The 13042-nt window shown below is 47.0% G+C and overlaps 1 long non-coding RNA gene and 4 other non-coding genes across 5 annotated transcripts; 3 read left to right on the top strand and 2 right to left on the bottom strand.

The window, feature by feature from the left end:
• Positions 1-166: 166 nt before the first annotated feature.
• On the bottom strand, positions 167-237 carry TRNAG-GCC (transfer RNA glycine (anticodon GCC)). Its single transcript has one exon. It is a non-coding gene; the product is annotated as a tRNA-Gly (tRNA).
• A 3257-nt stretch (positions 238-3494) lies between these two features.
• Positions 3495-10754, top strand: LOC125925567 (uncharacterized). The gene is made up of 3 exons (XR_007458879.1): positions 3495-3577; positions 9760-9839; positions 10412-10754. It is a non-coding gene; the product is annotated as an uncharacterized LOC125925567 (long non-coding RNA).
• TRNAL-CAG (transfer RNA leucine (anticodon CAG)) lies at positions 9573-9655 on the bottom strand. Its single transcript has one exon. It is a non-coding gene; the product is annotated as a tRNA-Leu (tRNA).
• On the top strand, positions 10271-10342 carry TRNAG-UCC (transfer RNA glycine (anticodon UCC)). The gene has a single exon. It is a non-coding gene; the product is annotated as a tRNA-Gly (tRNA).
• Positions 10755-11240: 486 nt separating the features above from the next.
• On the top strand, positions 11241-11312 carry TRNAD-GUC (transfer RNA aspartic acid (anticodon GUC)). The gene has a single exon. It is a non-coding gene; the product is annotated as a tRNA-Asp (tRNA).
• The last annotated feature ends 1730 nt before the right edge of the window (positions 11313-13042 follow it).

Raw genomic sequence — 13042 nt, 5'->3', positions numbered from 1 at the left:
CGCCCCCGCCCTCGGCCTTCAGAGGAAAGGGACTTGATAAAGGAGGGGAATCAAATCCAATCAATGCAGTCTTCAGCTAGATGGTTTCGGTTATTTCAGTGTTGCAAATCCTAGAATAGAAAAAGACTGAATTAAAACGACTGGATCAGAAAACGAAAAGCTGCGATGCATTGGCCGGGAATCGAACCCGGGCCTCCCGCGTGGCAGGCGAGAATTCTACCACTGAACCACCAATGCTCCCGCCTTATGACTTGTGGTGGCATCCCTTAGCTTCATCTCTATCCCGAGCTCCGTTCCACGATGTGAATCAGGCTCCCGCTTGAGTCACCGCTGAGCCACCAGCTTGAAAATATTGTCTTTATGTTCCAAGACAGAGAACGTTAGGACTCAAAAAAGAACAACAACAAAAGCTATTTAAAGTCCTGACTCTGAGGCTCTATTGGCATGACGATGACACGCTTTCGGCTCTCCCGGCTCATCAACCATCCAGGGGGCGCATTTGTCCTCGTGGGGAGTTGCGACCTGAAGTGGTTTCGGATCTCGCTTCGGGCCGGCGGGGAGGAGCTGGAACTTTCCCCTCCACGCCGAGCCAGGAGCGGGTAACCGGCAGGCGGCGCGACGGTGCGGGATGAAGGGCTCCTGGAGGCCGAGCCAAGCAGCCCGGAGTCCCAAGGGCTTAGGCGTCCGACGCGGCCCGGGAGCGCGAGAAACCACCAGCGAAGTGGCCGTGGGCACCGACCCTAGCCCCACGTGCTCGTGGGTCGGCGTGCTGCAGGGAGGCGGGGTGGCGGCTGCCAGTCACCCACGACCAGGGCACGCGCCCAGCGCCCGGCTAGGTGGCCTTCAGGACCGCGCGCGGCTGGTGCGCGCGTAGCTAAGAGGCCGGCGCACCACCTGCTTGGACGCCACGCGCGCAGGTTCGCGGTCCCGGCGGTGCTGGCGGACCTGAAGCACTGACCCTTGCAGGGGGCCGAGGGAGGGCGGCAAGGCCTGGGTGCGCGTGTCCCCCCCGGAGGCAGGAGACATCCTCCTACCCCCAGGAGGTCTCTTCCATGGTGCTGGGCCAGGTGCAGGAGATTGGTCACGGTGCCCGCCTACCTCAACGACCCGCAGCGCCAGGCCACCAAGGACACCGGTGCCATAGTGGGGCGCCACGGGCTGCGGATCATCAACAAGGCCACGGCGGCCACCATCGCCGACGGGCTGATCAGCGCGGGGCGGGGGAGCAAAATGCGCTCATTTTCGACCTGGGCGGGGAGCACCTTCGACCGTATGCATTCTCGCTGTCGACGCGGGTGTCTTCGAGGCCCCTGAGGCTGGGTGGGGAGGGCTCGACGACAGGTTGGTGAGCCGCCTCGGGAAGGAGTTCCGACGGAAGCAAGGGAAGATTTCCCAAGAGGACAGGCACAGAGTACAAGTGTCGGGAAGTCCTTGCCTGGCCGGAGCACAACCAGCTGGCAGAGAAGGAGGACTATGAGAATCAGAAGAGGGAGCTGGAGCAAAGTCTGTCACCCCACCTTCCCCAGGCCCTACGTGTCCCTGGGGGTAGCCGCTGTGGAACTGACACCGGCCAGGGAGCCCTCCACCCCTCCCCGGTAGTGGCCTCCGCACTGAGCAGGTTGATTGAATGGTCCCTCCTGGCAGGTCATCTGTGATGGTAAGGCCTGGGCTTGTGGGCCCTCTGTCTTCTGTGATCCTGCCCTGAACTTGAAGAATGGGAGTGCAGAGGAATCTTCCAATCAGAGAGCTTCTTCTCGCTGTGGTGTACCACTGAGGCCTGTGCCCGCGTCGCTTGTTAAAATCCTTTTCTCTCCCATTTCAGACCGGCAGAAGTCATCACTATTAACATTTGTGCGGCACTTCAACATCGCTTTTGCCTACTTTGGTGCTGTTGTTACCTGCATGTATGGATTTTGTTAATATATGGGTTTTGTGAAACATACATGGAAATAAACATTTAAAACTCCTCCTTGGTTTTCAGTCCAGTTAAATACATAAAGAGGCAAGGCTTTCAGAAGCAGAAAATGTCAGGGTGGGTGCTGAAGGAAGGAAGTGAAGAAAACTCACAAGCCTGTGCGTGTGATTTCCACAGGGGAAAACAGGCTAAGGGAGAGTTTGAGGCAGACATGTCCAGTGGGTACTGAAGTCTGAGGGCTGATAGGAGTGAGCTGTGAGTTATCTGCTGCAAGAGGAAAGGAGATGAGAGTTGGAAAAGTAGAGAATGGAGAGAAATTTTAAGTCCCAGCAAGGTTCCCACGTGTGACCCTAAGATTAAAAAAAATCCTGTATTGGGATTCTAGTTTAGTTTGTCTGTCTATATGTCCTAATACACTGACAAGATAGTTTATATGATAATTAGCTGGCTCTAATCAAGTTACTTTATTCATTGTTCCTTTTTTAAGCTTGTTTATTTATTTTGAGAGAGAAAGAGAGAGCGTGCGCATGTGGGGGAGGGAGAGAGAGCGAGGGAGAGAGAATCCCAAGTAGGCTCCACACTGCCATTGCTGAGCCCGATGCTGGGGCTTGAACGCACGATCCATGAGAACCATGAGAACTGTGAGATCATGACCCCAGCTGAAATCAAGAGTCTGAGGCTTAACTGACTGAGACCCTTAGGCGCCCCTATCCATGTCATGTTAGAGAATAAACCCCACGTCCTGAACTCTGGGATGTAGTGTATCCTGTCTCTGGAGAGTACATCTAGGGGTGTAATTAAAGTTACTATTGATCTTGTGTGTGAGAAGTTTCTGGTTTCTTCTGATGGGCCCTAAGGGTGATGATTAATAATAATGATGATGATGCCAGCCCTGTATCATAATAGCAATACTGAAACCAGATTGCTTAGGTTTTCAGCTCTGTTCCTTTATATCTGGTGGAAGTTAAACTTCCCAAGGTTTGGGGGCACCTGGGTGGCTCAGTCAGTTAAGTGTCTGACTTCGGCTCAGGTCATGACCTCATGGTTCATAGGCTCGAGTTCTGCATTAGGCTCTGTGCTGACAGCTCAGAGCCTGGAGCCTGCTTCCGATTCTGTGTCTCCCTCTCTTCTCCTCCCCCCAACCCCCAAATAAAAAAACATAAAAAAAAAAAACAACCACTTCTCCGAGGTTCGGTCTCTCCTTCTATATAGAGGGGATGATGATGAAATAGGACCTATTTCAGGATTGGTAAGAGGGTTCAGTTAATTAGTACATGTAAGAAACGATAAAGAAAGTTATGCATACAGCATATGAGCCACAAATATTAGCTATTACTAATTATTTTAGTTGAGCATCATCTATGTAGCAGGTACTTGACATACACAATCTAATTTAATCCTCACGGCAACATCACAGGGTTTTATTTCTTTGGGGAGATGAGGATTCTGAGGTTCACAGAGGTTAAACAATTTACTCAAGTTCGCATAGCTGTTAACTGTGGGGGAGGGGCAGGTTGGAATTGAGAATCCCGTCCTGCCTGATTCTAGAGCCTGTGCCTTGTCACCTCACAAACAGGCGGTGACTCTACTTGTTATCAAAACTTCCCAATATGTCGTGAAATTGGCTATGTTATTCCTCTAGAACACAGTTGGAGAGAAAAGGTATATATTTTTTTTATTAGTTATATTATTCACTGATACATGTTTTTTACAGCACGTGGCTGAAGCTGGGAAGTATCTTCGGGCTCAATGTTACTGCCAGTTGAGCAAATGCCGATGTAAGAACAAGGATAAACTCGCATCAGCTAGTTCCCAATTAACCCAGTCCACACTGGGTCTCTCCTGTGAGCAACGGGAAGATAGACTTTTATCTCAGAACTGCAGGCGGGTTTGGCCAGAGCAAGGCTGCATTACAGTTGGTTCAGGGGCGCCTCTTGCAGGTGACGAGGAGATTGCAGAACAACCCACTTGGCCCCATACTTGTCACTTCCCATTTTTAACTGCTCTCTTTTCCTGCACCTGGGCTTAGTGCTGGCCATGCTGGTTTCACAGTGAGAGAACTTGCCCAGAAAAGATGACATCACATACACATTCTATATTACACTTTCCCTTCCCAGAATTTCCTCCCAACTTCCAACTTGGGCTTCCCAAGAGGAATGATACTCATGTTGCTGGGTGAATTGGGGAGACCCTGGGCCCCGGGGCCTTGACCCAGTCAGACCTGAAGGAGTCACCAAAGGTTCTTGGTCTTGTCACAAGAATGAATCCAAGGACAGACATGCAACACAACGGTCGAGTGACACAAGTGGGAAAAGTTTATTAAAGCGAAAAGTACACTCTTGAGATTTGAGAGCAGGCTAGCAAGGGGGGGTGGAGGGAGAGACAGAGAGAGGGAGCGAGTGCCTTCTAGAGGTGGGGTTTGGGTTTCTGTCTTTTATTGACAGTTGTTAACTAGGGGGCAGAATATTTATCACTTGGGGCAGGAAGCAGGGTTTCCCGCTTTTTCTTCCTAATTTGGTCAGGGGTTTCCTGTTAGGGTATCTGCCAACTTGGGCCTGTTGCTTTGATGGGGCTTCCTGTGGAGTGCTGCCTGGACAGGCCTGTGACCTTCGCACAGCCGGCCACAGCTTCCTGGTTGCTGGCCTCCAGGTATCCTGTCAGAGCTTAAGTAACTTCCTATTCTAACACTCACAGGGTCAAGATAGTTTCTTAGCATTCCAACAACATATTCTCTCTCTCTCCTTAAAAACATACACAGGGTGTAAGAAGGAAAATCGTCTTGTGTTGGGAAAACATTTCAGATCCTCTCATTTGTATGGGATCTATTTTTCCATAGAGGGATTTAAACACACTACTTCATCTACTTTTGAATGAGACTGTTGTTAATGGTTTAGTTTCTTTGGGGACTATTTCTTGTATGCCTGGTAAGGCATCTTTTTTTTTTTTTTTTTTAATTTTTTAAAGATTTACTCTTGAGAGAGAGAGGGGGGAACAGAGCACGAGCGGGGGAGGGGCAGAGCAAGAGAGGGACACAGAATCCGAAGCAGGTTCCAGGAGCTCAGCTGTCACCGGATCCCGACGAGGGGCTCGAACTCACAAGCCGAGAGATCATGACGTGAGCCAAAGTCGGGCGCCCAAACGACTGAGCCGCTCAGGTGTCCTTGATAAGACATCTTTATATTGTATATAGTTGTCAAAGGACAGAATTTTAACCGAGTAACTCTGAAGATCTAATTGGCTTTTGTAAGTGATTCAAGAATTGGGCAACGTCCATTCCAGCAAGTCAAGGGGAACTCTGAGGCCTTTTACAAAAATCGAAGGTTTTTATGGGCAGGAGGGTGGGGTGACAAGTTATTAGCAAAAGAAAAGAAAGGATTGCTCCAGATAAGGTCACCCTCCCTTAGGGGCAAGGGCGGGGTTTCTTACCCTAATTGGTGCAGACTGGAAAATTCCTGACTGACTGGTTAAGACTAAATTTCAGGGAGAGGTTTAAACTGCAATTAGGTTAGGATTTAAGCCCCAGTTTGGTGACTTGGCCCAGCATAAGTGACTCCACCTTGGACCTGTCGTTTCTTTCTTTTTCTTTCTTTCTTTCTTTCTTTCTTTCTTCTTTTGATGTATGTTGAGTTTTTCTTTTTTCTTTCTTTTTTTTTTGAAATTTACATCCAAATTAGCATATAGTGCAGTAATGATTTCAGGAGTAGAATTCAGTGATTCATCCCCTACATATAACAACAAGTGTCCTCCTTAATGTCCCTTGCCCAAATAGCCCATCCCCCACCCACAACCCCTCCAGCAATCCTCAGTTGGTTCTCTATATTTAAGAGTCTCTTATGTTTTGTCCCCCTCCCTGTTTTTATATTATTTTTGCTTACCTTCCCTACTGTTCTTCTGTTTTGTATCTTAAAGTCCTCAGGGGCGCCTGGGTGGCGCAGTCGGTTAAGCGTCCGACTTCAGCCAGGTCACAATCTCGCGGTCCGTGAGTTCGAGCCCCGCGTCAGGCTCTGGGCTGATGGCTCGGAGCCTGGAGCCTTATTCCGATTCTGTGTCTCCCTCTCTCTCTGCCCCTCCCCCGTTCATGCTCTGTCTCTCTCTGTCCCAAAAATAAAAAACGTTGAAAAAAAAAAAATTAAAAAAAAAAAAAAGTCCTCATATGAGTGAGGTCACATGATATTTGTCTTTCTCTGACTGACCAATTTCGCTTAGCATAATACCCTCCAGTTCCATCCACGTAGTTGCAAATGGCAAGACTTTGTTCTTTTTGATTGCCGAGTAATACTCCATTGTATATACATGCCACATCTGCCGAGTAATACTCCATTGTATATACATGCCACATCTTCTTTATTCATTCATCCGTGGATGCATTTGGGCTCTTTCCATATCTGGCTATTGTTGATAGTGCTGCTATAAACATTGGAGTGCATGGGCCCCTTCGAAATAGCAAACCTGTATCCCTTGGATAAATACCTAGTAGTGTAATTGCTGGGTCTTAGGGTAGTTCTATTGTTAATTTTTTGAGGAACCTCCCTACTGTTTTCCAGAGTGGCTGCACTGGTTTGCATTCCCACCAGCAGTGCAAAAATGTTCCTCTTTCTCCTCATCCTCCCCAGCATCTGTCCTTGCCCGAGTTGTTAATTTTAACCATTCTGAAAGGCATGATGTGATAGCTCATTGTGGTTTTGATTTGTATTTGCCTGGTGATGAGTGATGTTGAGCATCTTTTCATGTGTCTGTTAGCCATCTGGATGTCTTCTTTAGAAAAGTGTCTATTCATGTCTTTTGCCCATTTCTTCACTGGATTATTTGTTTTTGGGTCTGTCGTTTTCTTTTTAACATAGTTTGATTAGTGTAATAACAACCGTGTCACCCAGTTCCTCCCCAAAAATATTACAACAAATTAAATCAAAATACATGCCCATTACTTAGAAATGAAATCTTGCTACAATCCCTCTAATGTAAAAACAGCATTTTCTTGCCCTACTCTCAATTCCTCACAGGCAGCTACTTTCAAGTGTTTTTCATTTCGGGTTTTTTTTTTGTTTTTTTTTTTGTTTTTTTTTTTTTTGTTTTTAGGGCCTTTTTATTGCGCAATAACTTTTGATTGACAGAGAGTTGGGAAGATACTACAGAAAGTTACTATATATCCAGGGGTGCCTGGGTGGCTCAGACGTTAAGAAAGTTACTATATATCCTTCACCCAGCTTCCCCTAATGTTAAGATTTTTACATAACCATGGTGCACTTATCAAACCCAAGAAGCTGACATTGGTACAATACAGTTAAGTGAACTATAGACTTTATTCAGATTTCATGTTTTTCCACTAATTTTTTTTTCCAGAAGCCAATCCAGGATACCATGCTGGTTTTGGTTATCATATCTTCCCTGATGTGGGTTGGGGTTCAGAGCCAATGGTCAAGAAAAAAATCCTTGAACCGTCTTTGGCGCAAAAATGTGGTTTTATTACAGCATGGGGACAGGACCCGTGGGCAGAAAGCTGTCCTGGGGTAGTGACAGGTGACTGATTATGTAAGTTCAAGTTGGGAGGGGATTAGGGATAGCAGAAGTCTCTAAGGAATGTTGGAAACAAGGTTTCTAGGACCTTGAGGGGGCTAGCTATTTTTAGGAAAAGGTCATTTATTACTGTTAGTAAAAAAAAACTCAGTCGTGAGACCCTTCGGATATCTGGGGGCCATATGCCTGGAGGATGATTGCCAACATGTATCTTGGGGGGCAGCGAAAATGAAGTTTCCAAAAGAATTTTTATATGTTACACAGGATCCTGTGGGGTTGGGCTAATGTTGCCTTTTGCCCCTAGCAAAGTGTCAACTTCAAGGCAGCTGAACTCCCAGAGGAAGGTGGAACTCTGCCTGTCTCAAGACCTTATCAATGGGTTGTAGGTAGTAAGGACATTTAATTTTTTTCTTTTGCCTTTGTTTTGTACATCATTCCCGACAATCTGTGACAGTTTCCCAACCTTGTGTTTCATGACCTTGACATTTCCAAGAGCACTGGTCAGTATTTGGCAGATTGTCCCTCGATTTGGGTTTATGTGATATTCTTTCATGATTAGACTGAGATTTTTAAGAAGTGCCCATCTCCATGAATTCGGTCAGTGGGACTGTGACCTTGATCACATGGTTAAGGTTCAACTTTGTTTTTTTACATGTCTCTCTTGTGAATGCATTGCCATCGGCTTTAGCGTAGACACCTTCTGTTCTAAGTGCGGTGTCTGACATAGTGTGAGTGCTCATCTGAAACTGCCTTGGTGAGAAGCAAGGGAAAGGGTAGTCCAAGTTCAAGATGAGCCTGTGCAAAGGCACCTAAATTGGATCGGTGCTGCTCAAGCTTTCGGATGCGTGTGCATCACCTGGAGACCTTACGAACTTTGGATTTGGTGGGTCTGAGGTTGTGGCCTGCGACCTGCATTTCTAATAAGCCCCTAGGTATTCACCTAAGCCTCCCACCAGCTCAGTGTACTTACTATACTGCTGGCAGCTTCCTGAGGTCACGGTCTGGTCTAGTAAATAGCAGAGAATGCAGTTTGTCCGGCGAAGTTTCACCAATTTCACCAATTGACCTAAAGATCCTTCCAATCTCACACCTGTGAACCTCACACATTCAGCTTGACAGCTCGTCCCTCTTCCCAGAAGGGCAACAAGATTTTTTTCATAGCCACTTCCTCCTCCTATCAGAAAGCATCTTATCTGTGACCTTCAGGAAAAAGGAGCTCTCGAAACACCCAACTCCACGAGTTTACCTTTCCTCTGTATTACTTTCCCAGATTTTTTCTGTTGATTTATTTTCCTTGGTTTTGGTGACACAGCAAACCTACTGAATTAGAGTTGGTGGTGGTTTTAGCGCAAGCAGGTAGTCGGGTTTCAACCCCACGTCTGGACGCCAGCAAGGGAGGAGTCAGGGTCAGCTATGCGGAAAGTCAGATACCTGTCCTGGCAACATTCCAAAACTAAAGCCGGAAGAAAGCCGGATCAAATCAGACAGGCCCAAGACAAAGAAGGCCTGCAACCCTGCTCCCAAAGAAATCCCCTCCCCAAATAATATTCCACCGCCTGGTAGACAACTGTCGATGAAAGATAGAGACCCAAACCCTGGGTCCTGCTCTCCCTTGAGCGGGCTGCTCTCACATCTGGAGAGTGCACTCTCTCTCCCTTTAATGATCTCTTTTCCAGCACTGCTCAACAAGTGTCTGGTCTGTTCTTGAATTTTTCTCTTGGGAGGAGCCTAAGAGCCTGCGGTGACATCCCAGGGAGGGGCTGCGCGGAGGCCTCAGGGCCAAGGGGTCTCCCCAGTCCACCCTGCGACAGATGAACGGCCTGCCCTAATATGCTTGGCACATAGGAAGGGCTCAATATATTGTTGTTAGATAAAGGAATGGATAAATAGGTACCAAGAGGACGGAGTCTAAAGCAGAAACACTTTTTTTCAGTTAGGGATAGATCTTAGTGTCAATTGTTTCCTGATTTCCTAGACCAGTCTCCTGCCTATGACAGAAAAAAATTGATTGTTTCATATTTACAATGAAGCATAATATTCATATGTAGATACTCAGGATAAAGAGGTGTCGATTAATCAATACTCCCTTCTCCATGAATTCAATTCTATTTGTTGGTGGGAAAAAAAAGTAAAAGCACCACTTTGTCAGAAGTGGGATTCGAACCCACGCCTCCAGGGGAGACTGCGACCTGAACGCAGCGCCTTAGACCGCTCGGCCATCCTGACTTAGCGTGTGTTGTCGTCTTATTTTCCTTTAGTATTATTCCACAGTACTGTATCACGACGTTAACGTACATGAAAGTTGTATTTATTGTTTTATATAAAATTAGAACTCTCCATGGGATCCTTGTCAAAGCACGGAAAATAAAACTGTCTCCGACTCCTCTTTCCTACTTCACCATCCTAAACTGTAAGGATCCATTTTAACTTTCGCCCTTTTGAGCCCTCCAATCACTCCTCTAGCGCGGCGGAATCTCGCCAGGGTGGGCCCCTCGCCGGCCGGTCTCCTTCAGACCCTCCGTCCCAAATCGTCGGTACTGAATCCCACGCCCCGCGGATCCAGCGCTGGGACGAGCCCAGTGGCAGAGCCGGGAGCGCGGACGAGAGCAGGGGGCGGGAAAAATCCCTGGGCCGAGCGAGGCGTCTACTTTCCTGCTGGGCTCCGCGCTGCCCCGGCCTCCAGTCCCTGTCCGTAGCTGGAGGATCGACTAGGAGCAAGGCCGAGATCCATTCTCGTTAAAGGAAAGCTCCACGCACCTCAGAATCGTGGAACACCGTGGTCCAAGAAGCCACAGCCTCCATTTGCCTTATATAGAAAATTCCCAGACTTTAGAAACGCCGGCGTTGGTGGTATAGTGGTAAGCATAGCTGCCTTCCAAGCAGTTGACCCGGGTTCGATTCCCGGCCAACGCAGCTCTTCTTTTTTTCCCCTTCCCGAGGAAAGCCACATGGGATTTCCTTTTTTTTTTTTTTTTTTAAAAGCCTGAACCCAAACTAGGAACCGCAGGCACTGCCTTCTCTCCCGGACTCATCTGTCGCTGGGGAGCCCCTTCTCCGCCCAGCCGCGTTTGGGTCCAGTGTCCGACTCGGAAGGCTTTCTTTCCTGGCTGCCGCTCCTCCCCGCCTTTCTTTCCCCGCTGCCACCTCTGGAGGAACCTGCGCGACGCCGGGTGCCAGGTACCGAGTGCCGAGCGCCGGGAGCCACGTCTCCGGAGGGCCCTGCGTGCAAGTGCGCGAGGTCCGTGCGGCTGCCCTGCGAGTGCGTCGGGAGAACTGCGCTTGCAGGTGTACGACAGTAAACTAAATAATTAGCAGAGGTCAATAAATGGACACCCAGTTCAGCCACTGAAGAAAGTCTAAGTACGCTGGGAGCAACTTGGGCATATGAATCCCCTTTTTCAACTGTAAACGTTATGAAATCTAAGTACCCACCCAGTTTTTCCGATGAAAATTTAACGCCCGAGTGTGCAACCTGCTGTCTGTTGAGTGTCCAATACATACTGGTTTGAAGACGAAGTATAAAAAAATTTTAATATCTTCATATTGGTTACATGTCCAAATAATATTTTGGAGCTCTTGGGCTAAAGGAGATGTGGTATTAAAAGCCACCCGTTTCTTAATTTTTAGTGTGGCTGCAAGAAAATGTAGATTGCATGTAGGGCATTCGGCATGTGTCGGTTGCGACGCGCCAGTCGAGGCAGGAAAAAGGGCATAGCGTTGCCAGCAGCCGGTAACGTTTCACGGAAGAAAGTGTCCTGGGAAGTTAGAAGTAAGTTTGTAAACAATGACTTTGGCGGCTGCTTCGCGGTTTTCCTCGTTAGTATAGTGGTGAGTATCCCCGCCTGTCACGCGGGAGACCGGGGTTCGATTCCCCGACGGGGAGATTACGAAGTTTTTTTTTTTTTTTTTCTTCTTCTTCACCATGGCCTCCCTGAAATCTGTGCTGGGTAGATACTTGGTTCGAGGGTAAGCCAGAGATAGGAGAGATTTATTTGCAGATTTGGTTTTCCGGAATCAGGCTATCTCTTCTCTGAGATTTGCTCCTTCAATATCCAGCCAGTCTAGCAGCCTTCAACTTTGCCTCAATGCATGAGGTATAACACTGGTTTTCTGCCTGAATTTATGCTCCCGAGTCTCATTTCCTGGAGAGTGCCCTCAGAACGAGGATCTTACCCGTATGATTCCTCCTTCTATAGCTTGAATCCTCTTTTCTTTTTTTTTTTATTTTTAAATTTTATTTATATCCAATTTAGTTAACATATAAAATCCTCTTTATTTTCTATCTCCTTTGATCGCTTTCCAGTGTTTTATAGATTTTTTTTTTTAATTTGTCCAGAGTTTATAATTCTTATGGGCACAGTGGTTAGTACCACACAAACTCCCCCACCAGTATGGAAAGGAATTAACTTTCTAATTGTATTCATAGCATTTTTGAACAGAAGTTTCTAATTTTTATGGAGACAAACACTTTCCCTGGTAGTTTCTTAACTTTTTTCATAAGTAGAAAACTCTTACCCACCCCAATATCAGATCAGTTTTTACCTTTATTTTCTTAAGTGTTTCCTTTTGCTTTTTTGGTATTATCCCTTTAATTCTTTTTGAAACCATTTTGAGATGTAACATGGGTAAGTATAACTCTATTCCCACCCCTCCACCTGGTGGTTCTCCATTCAATTCATTGCATAGCCCACCCCTCAACCACTGATTTGAAATGACATCATTGATGGGTACTAACTCATCCATCCCTCTCAAAGAAGACAACACAAAAACTCTGGGACACACTTGACTCCAGTCCCAGCTTGGATCCATGAGCTAAACGTGAAACCAGAAGATATCAAGCTTCCTCTTGGATACTGTGAATGACTGGGTGTCAATGGCTTACAGTCCCTTAGGCTGCTGTCCCTTGTTGTCTCTTCTTGCTCACGTTTTTGATATTTGGCTATGTGAGTGGCGCCCCGGTCTGATTTCCAAGACAGTTTTGACTCCATCTTGGATTATGAGCTGTTTATCACGAACCCAGTAGATTGCATGCTTTCTCTTAGGTATCGTGGATCAACAGGATGGTATAAACTTTTCTCTGTTCCACTGTTGGGATCTTTTCCACAGGAATTTGGGAAGAGTCCAACACAGGGACCTGGAACCCCTCCCTCCTCCCGCACCCGGGTTGTCTTTTAAGAACAAAAAGCTACACAGATCCTTGGTGGCAAGGTATATATTATCACAATATACCCACAACTGTAGCCCAAGACTACATAGTTCTTTAGATCGTTTCATCCCCTCAGTATCTAATAGCCCCGCATCAGAGGTGGAGGTGGAAGCGTTATCTGCTTTTGTTTTAATTTGGAGTTGGTTTTATTTTATTTTTGCTTTTCAGTTTATTCACTGTAGTGGATATGTCCCCTGGTTTGCTCAGCACCCGGTCCCGTACCATTCTGGTTTGCTTTCCTGTGCTATTGAGGCTGGGAAGCTAAAAACTACATTTCCTAGATTCCTTTGCAGCGGGGGTTCTGGTTATGACTTACATTCCACCAACCAGATGTACTTTAGTGAGATCTGATTTGTAACTGAGTTACATGGGAGAGACATGGGGATACAATTTGGGTTGTGTAAATA

The sequence above is a fragment of the Panthera uncia genome, chromosome F1 (assembly GCF_023721935.1).
Source record: "Panthera uncia isolate 11264 chromosome F1, Puncia_PCG_1.0, whole genome shotgun sequence".
NCBI classification, from domain to species: domain Eukaryota; kingdom Metazoa; phylum Chordata; class Mammalia; order Carnivora; family Felidae; genus Panthera; species Panthera uncia.
Note: the sequence above shows the minus strand (reverse complement) of the source record. Positions and strands in the feature narration are given on the sequence as shown.